Source organism: Miniopterus schreibersii, assembly GCF_964146895.1.
Source record: "Miniopterus schreibersii genome assembly, chromosome: 13".
In the NCBI taxonomy this organism is placed as follows: domain Eukaryota; kingdom Metazoa; phylum Chordata; class Mammalia; order Chiroptera; family Miniopteridae; genus Miniopterus; species Miniopterus schreibersii.
The window spans coordinates 30855257-30871361 of NC_138113.1; positions in this window are offsets into that span (position 1 = coordinate 30855257).

Here is a 16105-nt window from a genome sequence, read left to right on the forward strand (position 1 = left end):
TAGTTGAGGAGAGAGAAATATGGTTTATTAATATTGAATCTAAAGGAGAATAAATCTTTTCTGCAATTAACTTTTAAGTCTTGAAATAAGAAAATAGCCATTATAACATAGAGATCATTAAAATGTGAACAGCATAGGCCACAGAATGTAAAAAATAAACAAACAACAGAATGACCAATTTGAAAGAGATATTAAACTAGGGGAGAAAAGAAATATTTCCTTTAGTCACAGTTGGCTGAGAGATTCTTTTCTATTTGCTAGTCAAGAGAATTTAGCAGTTAATACCAGACTCATTTATCATTTTGCTTCATTTGCCTAAAAATCATCTGTAGATTGTCTTTATTCTGTGATTTCTAAATTTGTCATTCTGGATCTATCATTTTGTGGTTTTTTAAAGTTTGGCAGCATGATACAGTAGGAAAAGAACAGACTTTTGTGTTAAAAAGATGAGTGTTTTCTTATGAGCTCTACTTCTCACTAGCTATGCCCCTGAGTGGTTTACTTAACTTTTCTCATCTGAAAAATGAGCATAATAATATCCACGGTGGTAGGTACAGATCATCTTTCTAGGAGGAGCCTAGAGATGGAAGATTTATTGACGAGGAGTGAAGGAATTTGTCTTAAGGCTGAATTTGGAGAATTAGCACACTGTCTTTACTTAAATTTATTGGAAGTGATGGAAATTATAGGGAAGTTCAAGATAACTCTCACACTCAAGTCACTCATTAGCACCATCATGGGATGTGGGGTGAGCAGGGAGATTTTGGGGGGTAACCTAAGCATCATGTTCACTAGGCACTCAGCAAATATTAATTCTCTTCGGTGTAACTCCTGTGAGTTCAGATTTTATGTAGGTAGATATTACAATAAAAATTCTGGTAACTGGAGGGAGAAAAAAGTAAGGTAGAGAGCATATCTGGCAGGGGAGTGCTAGAATGCAGACCCATTTCTGTCTTGGTTGGCCACATATACGGAAGCACCGGTTATGAGGAGCATGTTGAATTACATAAGAGAACAAGGAGGTTCCCAATATCAGAATATCACCTTTCCTCCCCCTTCTCTCTATTGACTGCGAGTTCATGAAAATAACACCACAAGTACATCACCATTATAGAAAATTTAGAAAATGCTAAAGAATGCCAAGAAAAATTAACACTCATAGGCAATCCCACTAAATAGCTATAACCACTATTAACATTTCATTTATTCAGCAATTCCTAGAATGCCCTACTGTATGACACCGACTCTTCAGGCTGTGTGGTTACAGAAATGACTGATACAATCCGTCCTCAAGGAGGGGTAGAGAGAAAGGATTTCTGCCAGCCTTGTACCTTTAATATGTTATGTAGAGATTCAGAATTTATTTTATATTCTCTCTGCTATTTGAAGTCTTTTTACAAAGCTTAGTATTAACATTGTTTGTAAGAAAGGGAAGTGAGGTCTGGTCTCTCTGCTATTCCTGTAGGTACCAGGTAGAAAAGTAGAAGCATTTTCCAGCCAGGGATTTCAGAAAGGGTGGGTCTGAGGTGAAGGTTACTTATGGAGACCTTTCCCTAACCTGCAAACCTGGCATTTCTCATCTGAGTTCATCTTTGAAGGTGTCAGAGAGCTTCTGCAATGTTTTACAGTATTTTCCATTAAAAGTGTGTCATGTAAATCAATCACAGCTTCAATTTTTCTGTCAGACTCCTATAACCTTAAACCAAAGCTTTCAAAATTAATCAAAAGAGTAAGTCAATTTAATTTTTCATGAGAGAATAACAGTATGGGGTTTGTCTTCAGCTACCTCAATTATAAATATTTATTAATGAATTGTGGTTAATAAATTTTTACAAAGGAAGTTTAAATATGGATTAAAAAAAGATCTAGTCTTAATTTCTGCATAAATTGCCAACTGCTTTTTGAACACTTTTTTTCTCATCTCTGTGCAAAATACAGAAAACCACTATAAAAATTAGAAGTTAACCATCCTACATTTTTGATGTATCCATGGTTAAGATTTGTTCATTTATTCATCTAACCATCCACCACAGCCCATAAATATTTATAGAGCATCTATGCAGTGCTGGGCCTTTGGCTGGGCTTTAGGGACACACGGCCAAATATAAACCATTTAGTTCCTGTCTTTGAAAACTCACATTCTCATGGTGAAGAAAGGCACATAATCAGATGGTTAAAACACCATCAGTTAAAGGGACAATAACCACAGCTATTGTGGGTGCCTGGCGGAGGGGCTAGTACCAACCTGGGGTGTAAGGAAGAAAGGGTCAGTCATGGGAGGGGTTCCTGGGCTGAATTTTAAAAGGGAAGTTGAATCGAGCTACAGGTTGGAAGAATCCAGAGGCATTCTAGTCAGAGAAAAACGCATGAGTCTAAGCAAATAGAAAAAATATATTAAGAGGATGCCTTCGGTTGCAGCTAACAGGAAAACCAACTCAAGAGGGCTTAAATAATGAAGAAAATTTATTGCCTATAATTGGAAATATAGAGTAGGTAAGGCTCCAGGGTTGGTCAATCCATCAGCCCAATAATGTCACCAAACAGCCAGTTGCTCTCTGTCTCTGTTCTGCATCCTCAGAGTCAGCTTCATCTGAAGGCTAGTTCCCCTGGGGTTGTAGAGTGGCTGCCAGTAGTCAACAAGGCTGTGTGATTTCTCAACTTTGCCCAGTGGGAGCGTCAAACAACTGTCAAACAGGAGGCTAAGATCGTTCAGACACCCTGAGCAGCTCGGAGGTCAACACAATGCCATACACTGATCCCTGGCTCAGGTTAGGATATATAAACCGGTATTAGTCCCTGTCTTGGAATGTTTAATGTTCCAATAGGTGACCAAGAGACATGAACAAATAATTTCCAAATGAAACAAAATAGCACATACAGATAGAAAAAAATACCTCTTAACAAACCAAGGATTTTCCCATTATTTTTTGATTGCAGAAAGGCCAATATTAAAGGAATTGTGTCTCTCTTAAAGTTTGGTAGACATTTTCTGAGATTCTGTGGTGTTTGTACCATATAAATAGTTTTAAAAATACTTGTGATAATTAAAATAATAGAAATAAGTAGTGACTGTTTTCCTTCTGCCAGAGGGACAATACATGCACTTTTACAAAAAAAAAAAAAAAAGACACAATATCATCTATATTTTATGTAACTTTCTTTTTTAACTTAAAACCTATCATTTCACAATAACATTTTATTGTCAATTTATAGAAAACTACCTCTTTCTTGGCAGCAATATAAAATCCCATTAGACAAATCTACCATAATTTACTTAGCTGTTCCCCTTTTGAAAGACTTGTAGATTGCCTAAAAATTTAAGTACTTGGAAGAGGCAATTTCAAAGTTTAATCCTGGTCTTTATGTAGCTAAAGAAAATAGTAATTGATTAATTCAATGTGGAACAAATGTCCTGCTGGAGAGTGCAGGGTCCCATAGACTGCCTTGTGGAGAAAAGTTATCCCTCGCAGAGGGTACGGGAGAGAGAAAGAACGCTTTGAACTCGAAAGGAAAGAGGAAAAGGCAGTTCTACCAGAAACTCTAGTTTATAGACTAAGGTGATATATTATTGCTCCAATACTTGGTAACTGTGCTATAATCAGAATATCTCATGAATATTAAAATTTCTCACTAAATATTTTTCAGCACATACTATGTCCTAGACAGCCCGCAGTAGCTAACCGTAAATCTAATATAGCTCTGAGTAAGTGCTGAATGGACAATAGAGACAATTTTAGAAGATTCAACAAAAGGAACTTCGGAGAGGCTGGTTACAGAAGGGGTGGAGGAAACGGAATAGCCTCATAAGAAAGATGCAATTTAGATGCGTAGAGAGGAAGTTGGGATTGGGTGGTGGAGGGTGTGTGTGTGGGGAGGTGGGGGGTGTGCTTGAGATTCCACGCAGACAGAAATCTGCAACAATTTTTCAAGGAGCTATGGGTAGGCTAGAAGTTACACACAGGGCTGCAAAGTCAGACATGTGTTCAAGGATGTCAAGGTCAGACTGTAGAAAGCCCTAAATGAAGGTCTAAGAAGTCTGGGTTTTGTTCATTTGGTAAATTAAAATACTCTAGCATGAGAAAACACTTTTATTATTCACAAAAAATAAATTAGCAAAGAGATCACATATTTCGAGTTATATTTTAGTGTTATTCTTATACATACAATAATATGTTTTGTTGAAGTAAATTTTTAACAATCCTTTTTTATTCATCATGTTCAGCTACTTCTGTGTTAGCCCTCATAAAATTGTTAAAGTCAGTTCTTTTTAGCCCCTAAAGAAACATCCTACCATCTATTACCTCCTTCAAACCTTGTTTCAGACTCTCAAACCAATAGAATCATTGATTAACTAGAAATTTATTTAATTTCTCTTACCTGCCACCCCTCTAACGGTGGTGACAATGTCTGTGTGTTGTATTTGAAGAAGTGTTAGTACACAGTGTAAAGATTTTCAGAGTTGTTTTATATATCCTAGTTGACACACTGTTCAATAGCACCATAATATAATTTAACACCCTACAAATATGCAGATGCTAATTTTTGCAGTATACCTTATTGAACAAAGTATTAAGACTCAAGCTGTATTGAGATATTTAGCATGTTGTCCTAATTTTAAAATTTGTTTGTTCCTTGCAGAAATACAAGATGATGGGTGCCAGTATAAATAAAACGTTAACAAACTGCTCACAATTTCTTTGAAAGAATCCAGGTGTGTATTAAATATTCAGCTTCCCCCCTCCACCGCTGGCCAAGCCTATGGCACCACACTTTCCCCAATTCATATTCCTTTCTGTGCTTCATACACTTGTTTAGAGCATTCTTGTGATTATGTTCATATAGTAGACTTGCTTATCCTATGACAGCATTATGAGTAGTTATCACATTCTAAAATGCCAGATACTGTTTAATTGTTATGGTGCCTACTTTTTTATCGAAACTATTCATACTTTATTACTGTAAACAAGTTTGATCATAATGATGCCATTCAAAAGAGCTGATCAAGCTGAGAAAAATGACACTACGGTCGTAAAGCCACTCTATATGTAGCTATTAACATTTTATAGTGCATATAAGGAAAAGTGTTTTAAGTTGCAACCATAGACAACTAAGAAAATTAATTTTAAACACAAACCTATCCTTTTGAAGATTAGAAATAATGCTGCTTAAATAATTATTGCCAACAGATACTTTTAGATTCTAGCCGATGACCTTCAATGCAAAGAGCTGCATATCTGCGGCAGTTTGCATTTAGATTCAAATCATCTTATTTTGGTAGGGTAGAAAACAAGGGCTTTCCTTCCTAGGAACAAGTAAGAAAGAAACATACTGTAGCCTCACTTCAAAGCTCTTCTCTGGTTACATACCAGAAGGGACAAGGTTATAGATGAGGAGTTTTAAGAGACACATTCTTGTAGCACTTCTCGGATCTAACACGCTCTTCAAATGAAATCAGAGACACTTACTGGGAGCCTACTACACGTGTGGCATGTGGCGAAGTATGGCAGAGAACTTCACCTCTGACATAAAGAAACCCATATTCCAGTTGAGGCGAGATGAGATAAACACAGGAACAATTAAAGACTAGCATTTCCATTCCACAAATATTTAAATAACAGTGTGTGACATCAATAGAAGCAATGCAAGGCCATGTGTACACATAATGACCAAGCAAACCAGAGAGAAACAACACCACCACTGGAATTCAGAGGAGTTAAGATTGGGGTGGTCAGAGAAGGTTTCATGAAAGATTTCTTCAGCTGGGTCTTGAAAGACTGGTAATAATAACATCTTATATTTGTTTAATGTTTCGTAGGGTGTTGGGAAGTTTCTGAAGCTGTAGAACAAACATGGCTCGTCTTTCTATGGTATCAGTTTACCTAACAAAGTAACCTAAAACATTTTACTATAGAGATTAATCAGCCTGGAGGCAGAGGCGGACCTCTGGGTGCTTTGAGTCTTTGCCTGATCTGCTTCTGGACCGGGGCCTTGGAAAAGCAGCCTTTGGTGCATATCTTGGTCCTGTCCAAAAACAGTTTACTATAAAAATAAACAAGGATTTATTATTACTAGTATGTAAGTATCAATAACGATACTAAAATTGTGAAACTTGTTTGCCTTGGTGATGTCCTAGTGCTTCACATATGTTATTGCTTATAATGGACTTTATCCCTTATGAAATTCCAGCTTTGTTTGATTTTCACAAACAGCTCATGGGTCTGGGAGAGGTTTTGCTTTTTTGCGGGCTTCTTTGAGATATATGCTCTCCTGCTCAGGGCACCTCCTGCTTGGGAAAGTGTGGCTGGCCAGGTAGTTTCACTGATGTTATTTGCTTTAATTCTCACTGAAATCTTGTTATGTTGGGAGCACAGGTGCTAGAAATGAGCAGAATAAAGCTCAACATGCTTAGTGGTCAGCTGAGGTTTGTTCAAAGAAAGGTAATCTTCTGATTCCCTTTTCCTTGCCTGGTAAATGATCTCAGGGCCTGGTAGGTATGTGGCATATGTGAGTGCAGCGAGGTTGGGGGTGAAACAGTAGGCAGAGACTGGTGTTGTAGAGTGTCTCTATAAAGACATTAAATTCAATTAAACAAATAAGCAAATCAACTAAAATGTATTTAGCAATTACTCATCAGAATTGGGCCAATGATTAAAGAAAGTTTTAAAAATCTTTAATTTTATTTTTAAAATATGAAAAATTAAACATTAAAATAATCAAACAGACTTTCAATTTTATAGTATCTAAAAGAACATTGAGAATCTAAAAGAACATGCAAGTTTCCTGTGGATGGAAAAAGCAGCTTTTGAACCCTGCATTTATCTTACAGTTAGTAACTAGAACTTTATAAGGAAATAAGTAATTTAAGCTATTTCCACTTCAGACTTCCAATATATTTATTAGAGCTGTGGATATTGCCATAAATTCACCTTTAGTTTTTAAGTTTAAAACTGAAAAATTCATTGCTGGGAACAGGATTTTATTGGCAATGATAAGCCAAAAAAGTTAAGAGTGATTGAACTAAGAAACCATGGGGAAAAGATGGATGTTATAATTTCTGGGACTTCTGTGACATCTTCCCTACCCCACCAACAGCTCAGGTACACCAGGTCTTTACCAGCAAGCCACAGGTTTCCATTCACAGGATAGAATTCAGATGCAGGACACCAGTCCTTTGGGGAAAAATGAATGTAGAGTAAGGACCTGTTCTATGGTGTCCACAGAACCTAGACGGACAAAAAGTAATGGGAGTTCCAGAGAGAAACTCAGAATTTATGCAGGAATTGTGGTAATGAATTTGGATGCCGGTTACAAGAAGTAACAAGGTCATCCACTGGTACCAAAGGCAAAGTCAAAACAGAAGCAGAAGCACAAGATTGGTTTGGTAAACAGGTAGCAAGGCATGGAGCATCACATGTCCCAGAGTCTGGTAGGGTCTGGTACTAAGGTAAGACAGATGCAGTAAGTTCTCACTTAACATCATTGATAGGTTCTGCATTGATAGGAAGGCATCAGTATGCAATATTTTATTTTATAACTTTAAGGAAACAGCATGCATATGTACAATATAAACACGATGAACATTGCCTTTTTCACATAGCTCTTGCCATCCAGGCAACAAAAGTGTAATATCTTGGATGATTGAGCAATTGAGAGTAAAACAACGACAGAGGAAAAAATTATTAGATGACCCATAAACCATTATTAGAATAAATAAGAACTGAAATAACCACTAATTCTGTTTCTGCAGCAAGGCCATTTTTGTATTTTATCTCCCTTTTAAGAAGCTATTTTTCATTCATAGCACTGTTGTAAATTATGCACAGCAGACTTCTTCATTTAATAGGTTCAGGTCAGAGAGTGATTGTATTTCAGCAGTTGGTATTCAGGGATTTTGTAATTTATGAGGTTTATTAATTTAGCAGATTATTTGCTTAAGATGCCACTACCCCTTCATGAAGCCTTCGCTGTGAGAATTTCTGGTCAGCTTAGTGTTTTCATAAGAAGCTTCAGTATTTAGAGCCTTCTCATATTCCTCAGAATTATATAAAGTCCATAAAATTTAGCCCACAAGAAGTGACTGGGGAGCATGTAAAAGCACTGTTTGTTCCTTTTGTGAATGTGACTGAGGGGAGGTTGGAGATCAGAAGTTAAGGGCTGAGGGCCTGCCTTATTGTTCCCATGGAAGATTCAGTAGGGAATGAAACTTTAAAAGAACAGGTAAATGCCCACATAGGGAGCACTTACAGGACTAGGCCCCCTAAAAAGGGCAGTGCCCACATTTCTGAGAGAATCTTGAATTGGTCTACTGCTTCCTCAATCTCATTACACAATCGGCAAGAACAGAAAGAGCAGGGAGATCATCCTGCTGAGTCAAAATGGCAGAAAACATCCTCAGAGATGAGTGACTCTGAGAAAGGCGCAGGCAAGTTTTTTCTCTGTATTTAGAAATATAAACTCTTGCTACCAGGATTGATTTTTTAAAAGATAGGGTTTGAGAAATTAAATAAAATGGTATGTCAGCGGGGACCTAGGTGTTTCCCAAAAGCCAGATCTGACCCTGGGCCCTGCTCAGTGTCTAAATGGTTGTCTGGTCAGTGGTTTTCCAAATGCATCATCCACTGAAGGACTTCTCAGTGTAGACGTGTTACAGATGCCCCCCTATGGGAAAGGGGCCTTGATGAGGTCATTAGAAGCTGATCAACTTGACTCAAATGAATTAGATATTTTCCCTTTAAAATAGGCTCCCCATATTCTTTATGGAGAAAAACCCACAATTTAATCATTCCAGCTCTTTCTTGCAACCTTCCAGAATCTTCCTCCTCATGTCAGTGATGATTTCCTCCCTGTATGTACTTCCAGCATTTTCTCATCTCCAACTTTGCTCCCCTCACATAGAATTTCTTCCCATCCGTCTCTATCTGCATCCGACCAGCCCTGAAGTTCTGGCTTAAGACTTCTCTTGTACTGAATTCTTGTTTGAACTCCACCCTCCACACCTGCCTTGTAAAAATATCATCAACCTCCAAACATTATGGTCCTTAGTGCCAAGACCAGTCATGTGTCATTGCCAGTCACTGTTTGTATGTTTTAACATTTTAGATGTTTATTTTTTATATTCTTAATCATGGAGTAGCCACCTTAAATATAGGGATGATGAATACTTCAGCAAATGCCTTATACTTAATTGGTATTTTAAAAATATTTAAGTGATATTAACCAAGAAGGACATGGTTCCTTTTTGTTGCTTATAGACTCTGACATTCAGGCATTCCTCTCCTTTCTTTGTGGACCTCCCCCAACCCCAGCTCCAAGCATCCTGCTACTTGTATCATGATGCTAGTGGCTCTGTTTCCAATATCTCCCACAATCCCTAAAATTGAATTGTTCCCTAGCATATAATAATAGTGGGATAATCAGGCAGGTTAATTCCTGCCCATGAGTGAGTCGGATTATTAAATCAGTTAATATGGACTTTCTATGCAGAGTGTGTGTGTGTGTGTGTGTGTGTGTGTGTGTGTGTGTGTGTATTTGGAAAGAAATGATGAGGTTCTTCCAACATTCTCAGATTATGTCCCCTGGTTGCTACCTATTGTACCAGGACGAGCTGCTTACGGTTATAGTCTACAGGTAAATGACGAGATGAGGTGATACAAACTAATAGTGGAAAGCAAATAATCTTAATCCACATTTATTAAACATCTAAAAGAATATACGATGTGTGATTATTTTCAATAAGACTTTTTAAATAAGCAGTTTTCAAGTTCACCTTGCTGTCCCAGCCCTCACATGCCAACGGCCTGTTTCTGTTCTACGTGCACCGAACTGGGATCAAAATCCCTGGAAGGGGAGGCCTGGAAATCTACAAGGAGATCCTTTGTTCTTTTAAAATTATCCCAAATTCACTATTTCAATGTGTTAACATTGAAATTTAATATTAATTCTATACTATGGAGGGCTTTAGTTTCCAACTTTACATAACAGAGAATGGTTGTGCCTTCCCTTATCTCCTTTTTTCTCTTTCGGTATAGTTATTTTAAATTTTCACTGCTTTTCTTGAAACTTAGCAATCAGATAAAACCGTCCTGATTGATGTTACAGAATCACGGATTTCCCGCCAACCAAAGGAAGCCCTCCTCATTATCTCCGTTCTCTTCGGCGGGGCCATGCTCATCCAGGTAAATGTACTTATTCCCTTATCTCCTCAAATCAGCTATCCACTTTTCTCCAGCCAAGCTTGGCTGTAAATTGACAAGATCTCCAGTTGTCTTTGTGATTTCCCTGCAGAGTGCAGCTGGGTCCCTTTCAGTTTAAAAGAAACAGGTGTGGGGGTAACTCTGCTCAACCTTTAAAAAATTGCTGTCATAAAAGACAGAGATGGAGTGGTGACTTAAATCTGTTTTATTTTTTTATTTTGGAATGACAGAATCATTGTACTCTTATGGAATACGAAATGTAGGCAACATAAAATAAGCTAATAACAAAGCATCAGGTTTACCGGCTGCTTCCATTTGTTCTTCAGTTTTTGGACAAGAAGAAACTTATTGCTTTTAAAAGCCCCAAATATACTTAGAAAAATTAGAAACAGTGATATCAAAAGGGAGTATTAGCTTTGACCCCTTCCAAACTTGGTAAACACCAGAAGAGATCTGTGGTTAGCAGAAGAGATGAAGTGAGAATTAAACAGCTTGGGGTCCAATCCCATCTGACATGAACTAGCTGAGAGATCTTTGCGAGGTCAGGAAAACTCTTTGGACCTCAAGATTCTCATCCATAAAAGGAGGAAATTGAACTAGATAATCCCTGATAGCTCTAAAATTCAAGGGCTCAACACGATATTTCGACCTTTTTTATTTCTGTTGATACATAGTAGATACAGCTTTTGTTTTCCTAGAGAAATTTGGGAATACAATGGTCATAATTTTAGACTTAAGACCAGCTATGCTAATGAGAACATTTAGTTTGTCTTAAACATCCTCTAATTTTCTGAATGTATCGTTGTTACTTAAAAAACAATCTGATTATTACTCCTCTGCATTATTAAGTTCACTGGGGCTTGGCTGATCTAGGCGGAGCTCAGCTGATAGCTCTGCTTTAGGTCACTGGTCTGTAGGTGAAGTAGGGTGACCATGTGCTTCTTACGCTGGAGAGTGTAGCCAGCACATGTTCTTCTCATGGTGATGGTAGGAGTTCAAGGGTAACATCCTTATGTATAAGTAAGAAAAATGAAAGTCAGAGAGGTCAAGTGATAATAAAAGCCATCTCAAACTAAGTAAAGGAAAAAGGGAGGGGGAGATGATTCATTGGTTCACATAACTAGAAAATCCAAGAGGATGGTACAGCTTCAAGGCACAGCTGAATTTATTAGTTCACGTGATGTTCTAGCGTCTCTGTCTCTCTCCATCGCTTGGCTCTGCTTTCCTCCCTGTTGGTTTCATTCTCAAGCACATTCACTCCATGGGGCAGAAAGACGGCTGCCAGTACTGACCTTCAGTGTTCACAGTATAGAGGGAAAATATTCTACCTTGTTGTCCATATAACGTCTGTTAACCTTTTATACTGGCTGAGCAAGAGACGGGAACTTGAAAGGCCACCTGCCTGGCCTTGGGGTAAGAGAAGTGAGGCCGTTTGATGTCAGGATAGGGGGTCGGGAGACAATCCCTGAAGGGAAAAGATGCTAAATTGTCAAAAACTTACAGGTGCCTACTCAAGTGTTCACCTGAAAGCCTACAAAAGTGGCAGAGCCAGAACTGAAACATGTATTTCCTAAATCCTTGGCCAGTACTCTTCAGGATACCTTATATGAATTAGTGGTACTATTTCTGTCCTGTTCAGACTATAGTGAGAAGCAGGACTACCTAATGGTTAATTAATGCCAATTCTAAGACTCGTATAGGTGGAAATGACGCCCAGGACATATTCATCTCACACCTCTGGATTTTGGAAAGATATTGGGCCATTTGTTTAATCTCTGATGATCCATCAAATTAAGGCTGATAGGCTGCCCAGCCAGCCAACTCTATGCCTTAATGCCTGAAATAAATGCTGCTTATGCTGCTAAGAGTGACCATACTTACTTGTGCATGCAATCTTTCTATGTAATTGGGAGAAAAATCACATTATTTTTTTCTGGATATAGCTTAACTCACTACTACGTTTCATTTATTCATCTTCTTTGGAACAGAAACCATGGGTTCTATTAAAGACTTTTTTTGAAATATGTTTTTTTAATTGATTTTCAGAGAGAGAGGACGGGAGAGGGAGATAGAAACATTCATTGATCGGCTGCCTCCTATACCCCCTATTGGGGACTGAGCCCGCAACCAGGGCATGAGTCCTGACTGAGAATCGAACCTGTGACTTCTTGGTGCATGGGGTGACACTCAACCAGCTGAGCCACGTGGGTTGGGCTATTAAAGACTTTTTAAAACAGAAAGTGATTAGTTCCACATCAGGTCCTAGGGCTGCTGCAGCAAAGTACCACAAACCGAGAAGCTTATAACAACACAAATATTTTGTCTCACAGTTCTGGAAGCCAGATGTGTGCAAAGTGTGGGCAGGGTTATGTCCCCTGTGAAACCCATATGGCGGATCTTTCCTGGACTCTCCTTAGCTTCTGGTGGTTTGCCCACAGCCTTTGCCATTCCTTGACTTCCAGCAGCTTCTGTATTCACATGGTATTCTCCCCGTGTCTCTGTATCTTCACACGGCTGTTTTCTTTTATGGACAACAGACGTATTAGATAAGTGTCCAGTGTGACCTCATCTTAACTAACTATACCTGCAATGACTATTTCTAAGTAAGATCACATTCTGCAGTATTTGGTGTTGGAGCTTTGCATATCTTTTGGGGGGGAGACACAGTTCAACTCAAAACAGTTCTTAAGATAAAGAGTTAAAACTAAAGGAACTGCTGGCTGTTTAACACCCTGACTAGTGAGTGTCCTAGGCCTGTCTTGTTCTTTTCCTTCCTTTTCTTCTTTATCTTCTCTCTTCCCCGTTAGACTCTCCAAAGCACTTACAACCTCTGGAGATGGATAATGTCTTATATTTTACCTCTGAGAAGATTTTTCTCATCTCTTAATTTATCATACCTTACACTGACCCATGGAGTAAACTAGGAAAACTCCATTATGTCTTTCCAACGAGTGATGAGAGAGAAAGATGAAATGACTTACCTAAGGCCACCCAGTTAGGTGGTAAAGCTGGGATTAGAATGAGGAGACCAAATTCAAATACCTGAGATTGGTTTCTTCCCCTACTGCCTCCAAAGGCCAGCAAGACCCATGGATTTGGTGGCTTTTAAACTGGTCTTTTCTTTCTACAAGTCTCATAGCTCCCCTGGCCTGTCCCATATCCAGCCATGCCTCTGTTTTTCACCTAAACTGATGATCCACTTAGGGGTAAGCAAGTCCTGAGAGCTTTCCTCAGGCACGTCCCCTATGTTGACAGCAAAGTGGGCATCTTCAGTTGGGGGGGGGTCCCTTAAGTATGGTGAGTTAGTGTTTGCTGCAACCCCAAATCTGTTTCTCTTCTCAGATTTTCCCATCTCTGTGAATACCCACTCCAGTAGCTGAGACCAGATACCTAAACTTCTTTTCACTCTTCCTTTGATGCACATGTCTAACTCGTTGCTAGGCCACATTGAACCTACCCCCAAGCTCTCCCAAACCCGCCTCTTCCTTTCCATCCCCATTACCACTGCTATAGTGCAGTTCCTCATCAGTTCTGTCTGGCTCTGCTTTTCCTTCTCCCAGATTCTTCCTGCTCCAAAGCATCCCCCACACTCACTGCTGCTTGTGTGGTTCAGCAAAATGGCCCATTGAAAGCTCTTCGATGGCCAGGAGCCTTGAATTATATAAGAAATACTGGTGGGTAAGATACTGGAAACGTAAAGGGAGTTATGGGAGCAAATATGGTAAGAAAGTCACATTGCTACAACTGTAGATAGTCTCAGGTTTCTAAGCTTAACTACTCAAAGAAGAGTTTGGGTAAATAAAATGGCTAGTGAATGGGGGAGAGAGGATATATGGGGTCTCTCTATACTCTGTGCTAAATTTTTCTCTAAACCTGCTCTAAAAAATAGAATCCATTAATTCAAAAATAAAATAAAAAGTGTTGAGAATGGATTGTCATCATTACAAATGGCAACAAAAATAATCTAAGCGAAATTAAGCATAATTACTTTTAGATATTACAGCTGGTCTGCAGCCATGTTTAGGGTTAAGAGGACTGAAAGGAAGCCTATTTGCTCGATCATATTAAAGCCTAACTTGCTGATACGCTGCCTTGCTCTAAATTGCGAGTTTCACGAGCACTAAAAATTGGCTGACCTACTTCACCATAGTAATTGAAAGGGATTATTACTGACAATTAGCAAGCAAGCAATAGTAATAGATAATTTACTTTCCAAATATTTTGCAAGCAAGCACATTTAAAAAAAAAAAGGAAACACATTAGACAGTTGTTTCTTGGCAAATTATAATGCATCTTCTATTTCTTGACAAATAATTCATACAGCAATATTTTTTACAGCCCATAATTCTAATGTGGCTGTTACATTCATTATGTCTACAGACACTTTATTGAGATAAGTATTCAGTACAATGCATGGGGACTTAGCCACAAAGCCCTCATTATAGCTGATAGTCCCATGATCGTGGCCCGGGCAAAGCTCAGGGAAGAGGCCTTTTGCAGCCAGAATTTGCCCTTGGAGGAAAATGGGGTCATTTTCTATGTAAATGTTAAAACTCTTCCAGCCTCAGATATTCTATTATATCCTTTCCAAGATGTAAGTTTTCTTTTTTTAGCCTAGTGAAAAATACAGTTAAGTTGTGGATATCTGGCTGCATATCTTTCTCTGCCCATATAATGGAGCACAAATCATTATATCTTTAACAGAAGCTAAGTAAGGTGAGGGGTGGAAGGCTTTAATGATGCAGAATTTATTATTAGACAATATCTTGATTTATTTTTTAGGAAAATATGTTTTGAGTTTAAATTAATCCATGCTCATTGCTCTATATGTCTGGTCCATATGCCATTGTTTAGCACTAGATTATTCTAATTGTAAACTTGTAATGACAGTTCCCATGACTTTTTGGTATCACTATAAGGTTAATTTTAATGCTGGATACATATTGGATACTCCAAAAAATACTTGATTGAATTCAGTCCTCTTTGAGCTCTCCTGCAAAGGTCTTGCATTAATGGGTTTCTCAGTGTCAATGAGTCATATTCTCTCCTTTTATCCTCAGGAAGATACATTGTTTTCTGTATAGATAAGATATAGGGAATTACAGTGTTTGCAAATCAAAAACTCTGGAAGCCGTAAGCTGTCCTCCATTCTAATGAAAAATCCCAAACTATGCTAAGGTGATTCGCCTGTGTTAATAAGATTCCTTTTTCTTGGAACAGTACTCAAAAACTGCTTGCTGCGAGATTGCATAGGTGAATGTCCTTCTTCCTCCCTGTATTGCCCTCCCAGGGCCCGATATATTCTTCAGAGCTTATCCTTCCTGCTGCGACTTAGGTTGTAAACCACCCCACACTGTAGTTATATGTTATGCATGTTTCCCACCCACTAGGTCCAGCTTTCAGTTTAGTAAGTGTTCAGTAAACATCTGATGAATTAATGACCTGGCTAACAGTAATTTACTTGCCCTCTCAATAGGATTTGGCACTACTGACTTTTTGAAATAAACTGTAGTATTGGCTGGTTTTTCTCCTGCCTTCTAGCTAACCCTTCACAGGCTCCTTTAAGAATTTGTCCTAGACTCTCTTCTCTTTCTAACTCCTTGGTGACTATTATCCGTCATCTTAGGATTAAATACCATCTAAATGTTGAAAACTCCCCAAATTATATTTTTCCCCACACCTACCTTTAGTCTTCTAAGCTCTAAAATAATTCATTAATAAAAATTATTATGTACCGTCTCCATTCTAGGTGTATTAGTCAACTCAGGCAGCCATAATAAATTACCATAGACAGGGTGGCTTAAGCAAGAGGAATTTATATCTCACACAAGTTCTGGAGGCTAGGGAGTCCAAGATCAAGGTACTGGTTGATTCACTTCCCCAGTGAGGGCTGTCTTTCTGGCTTGCAGATG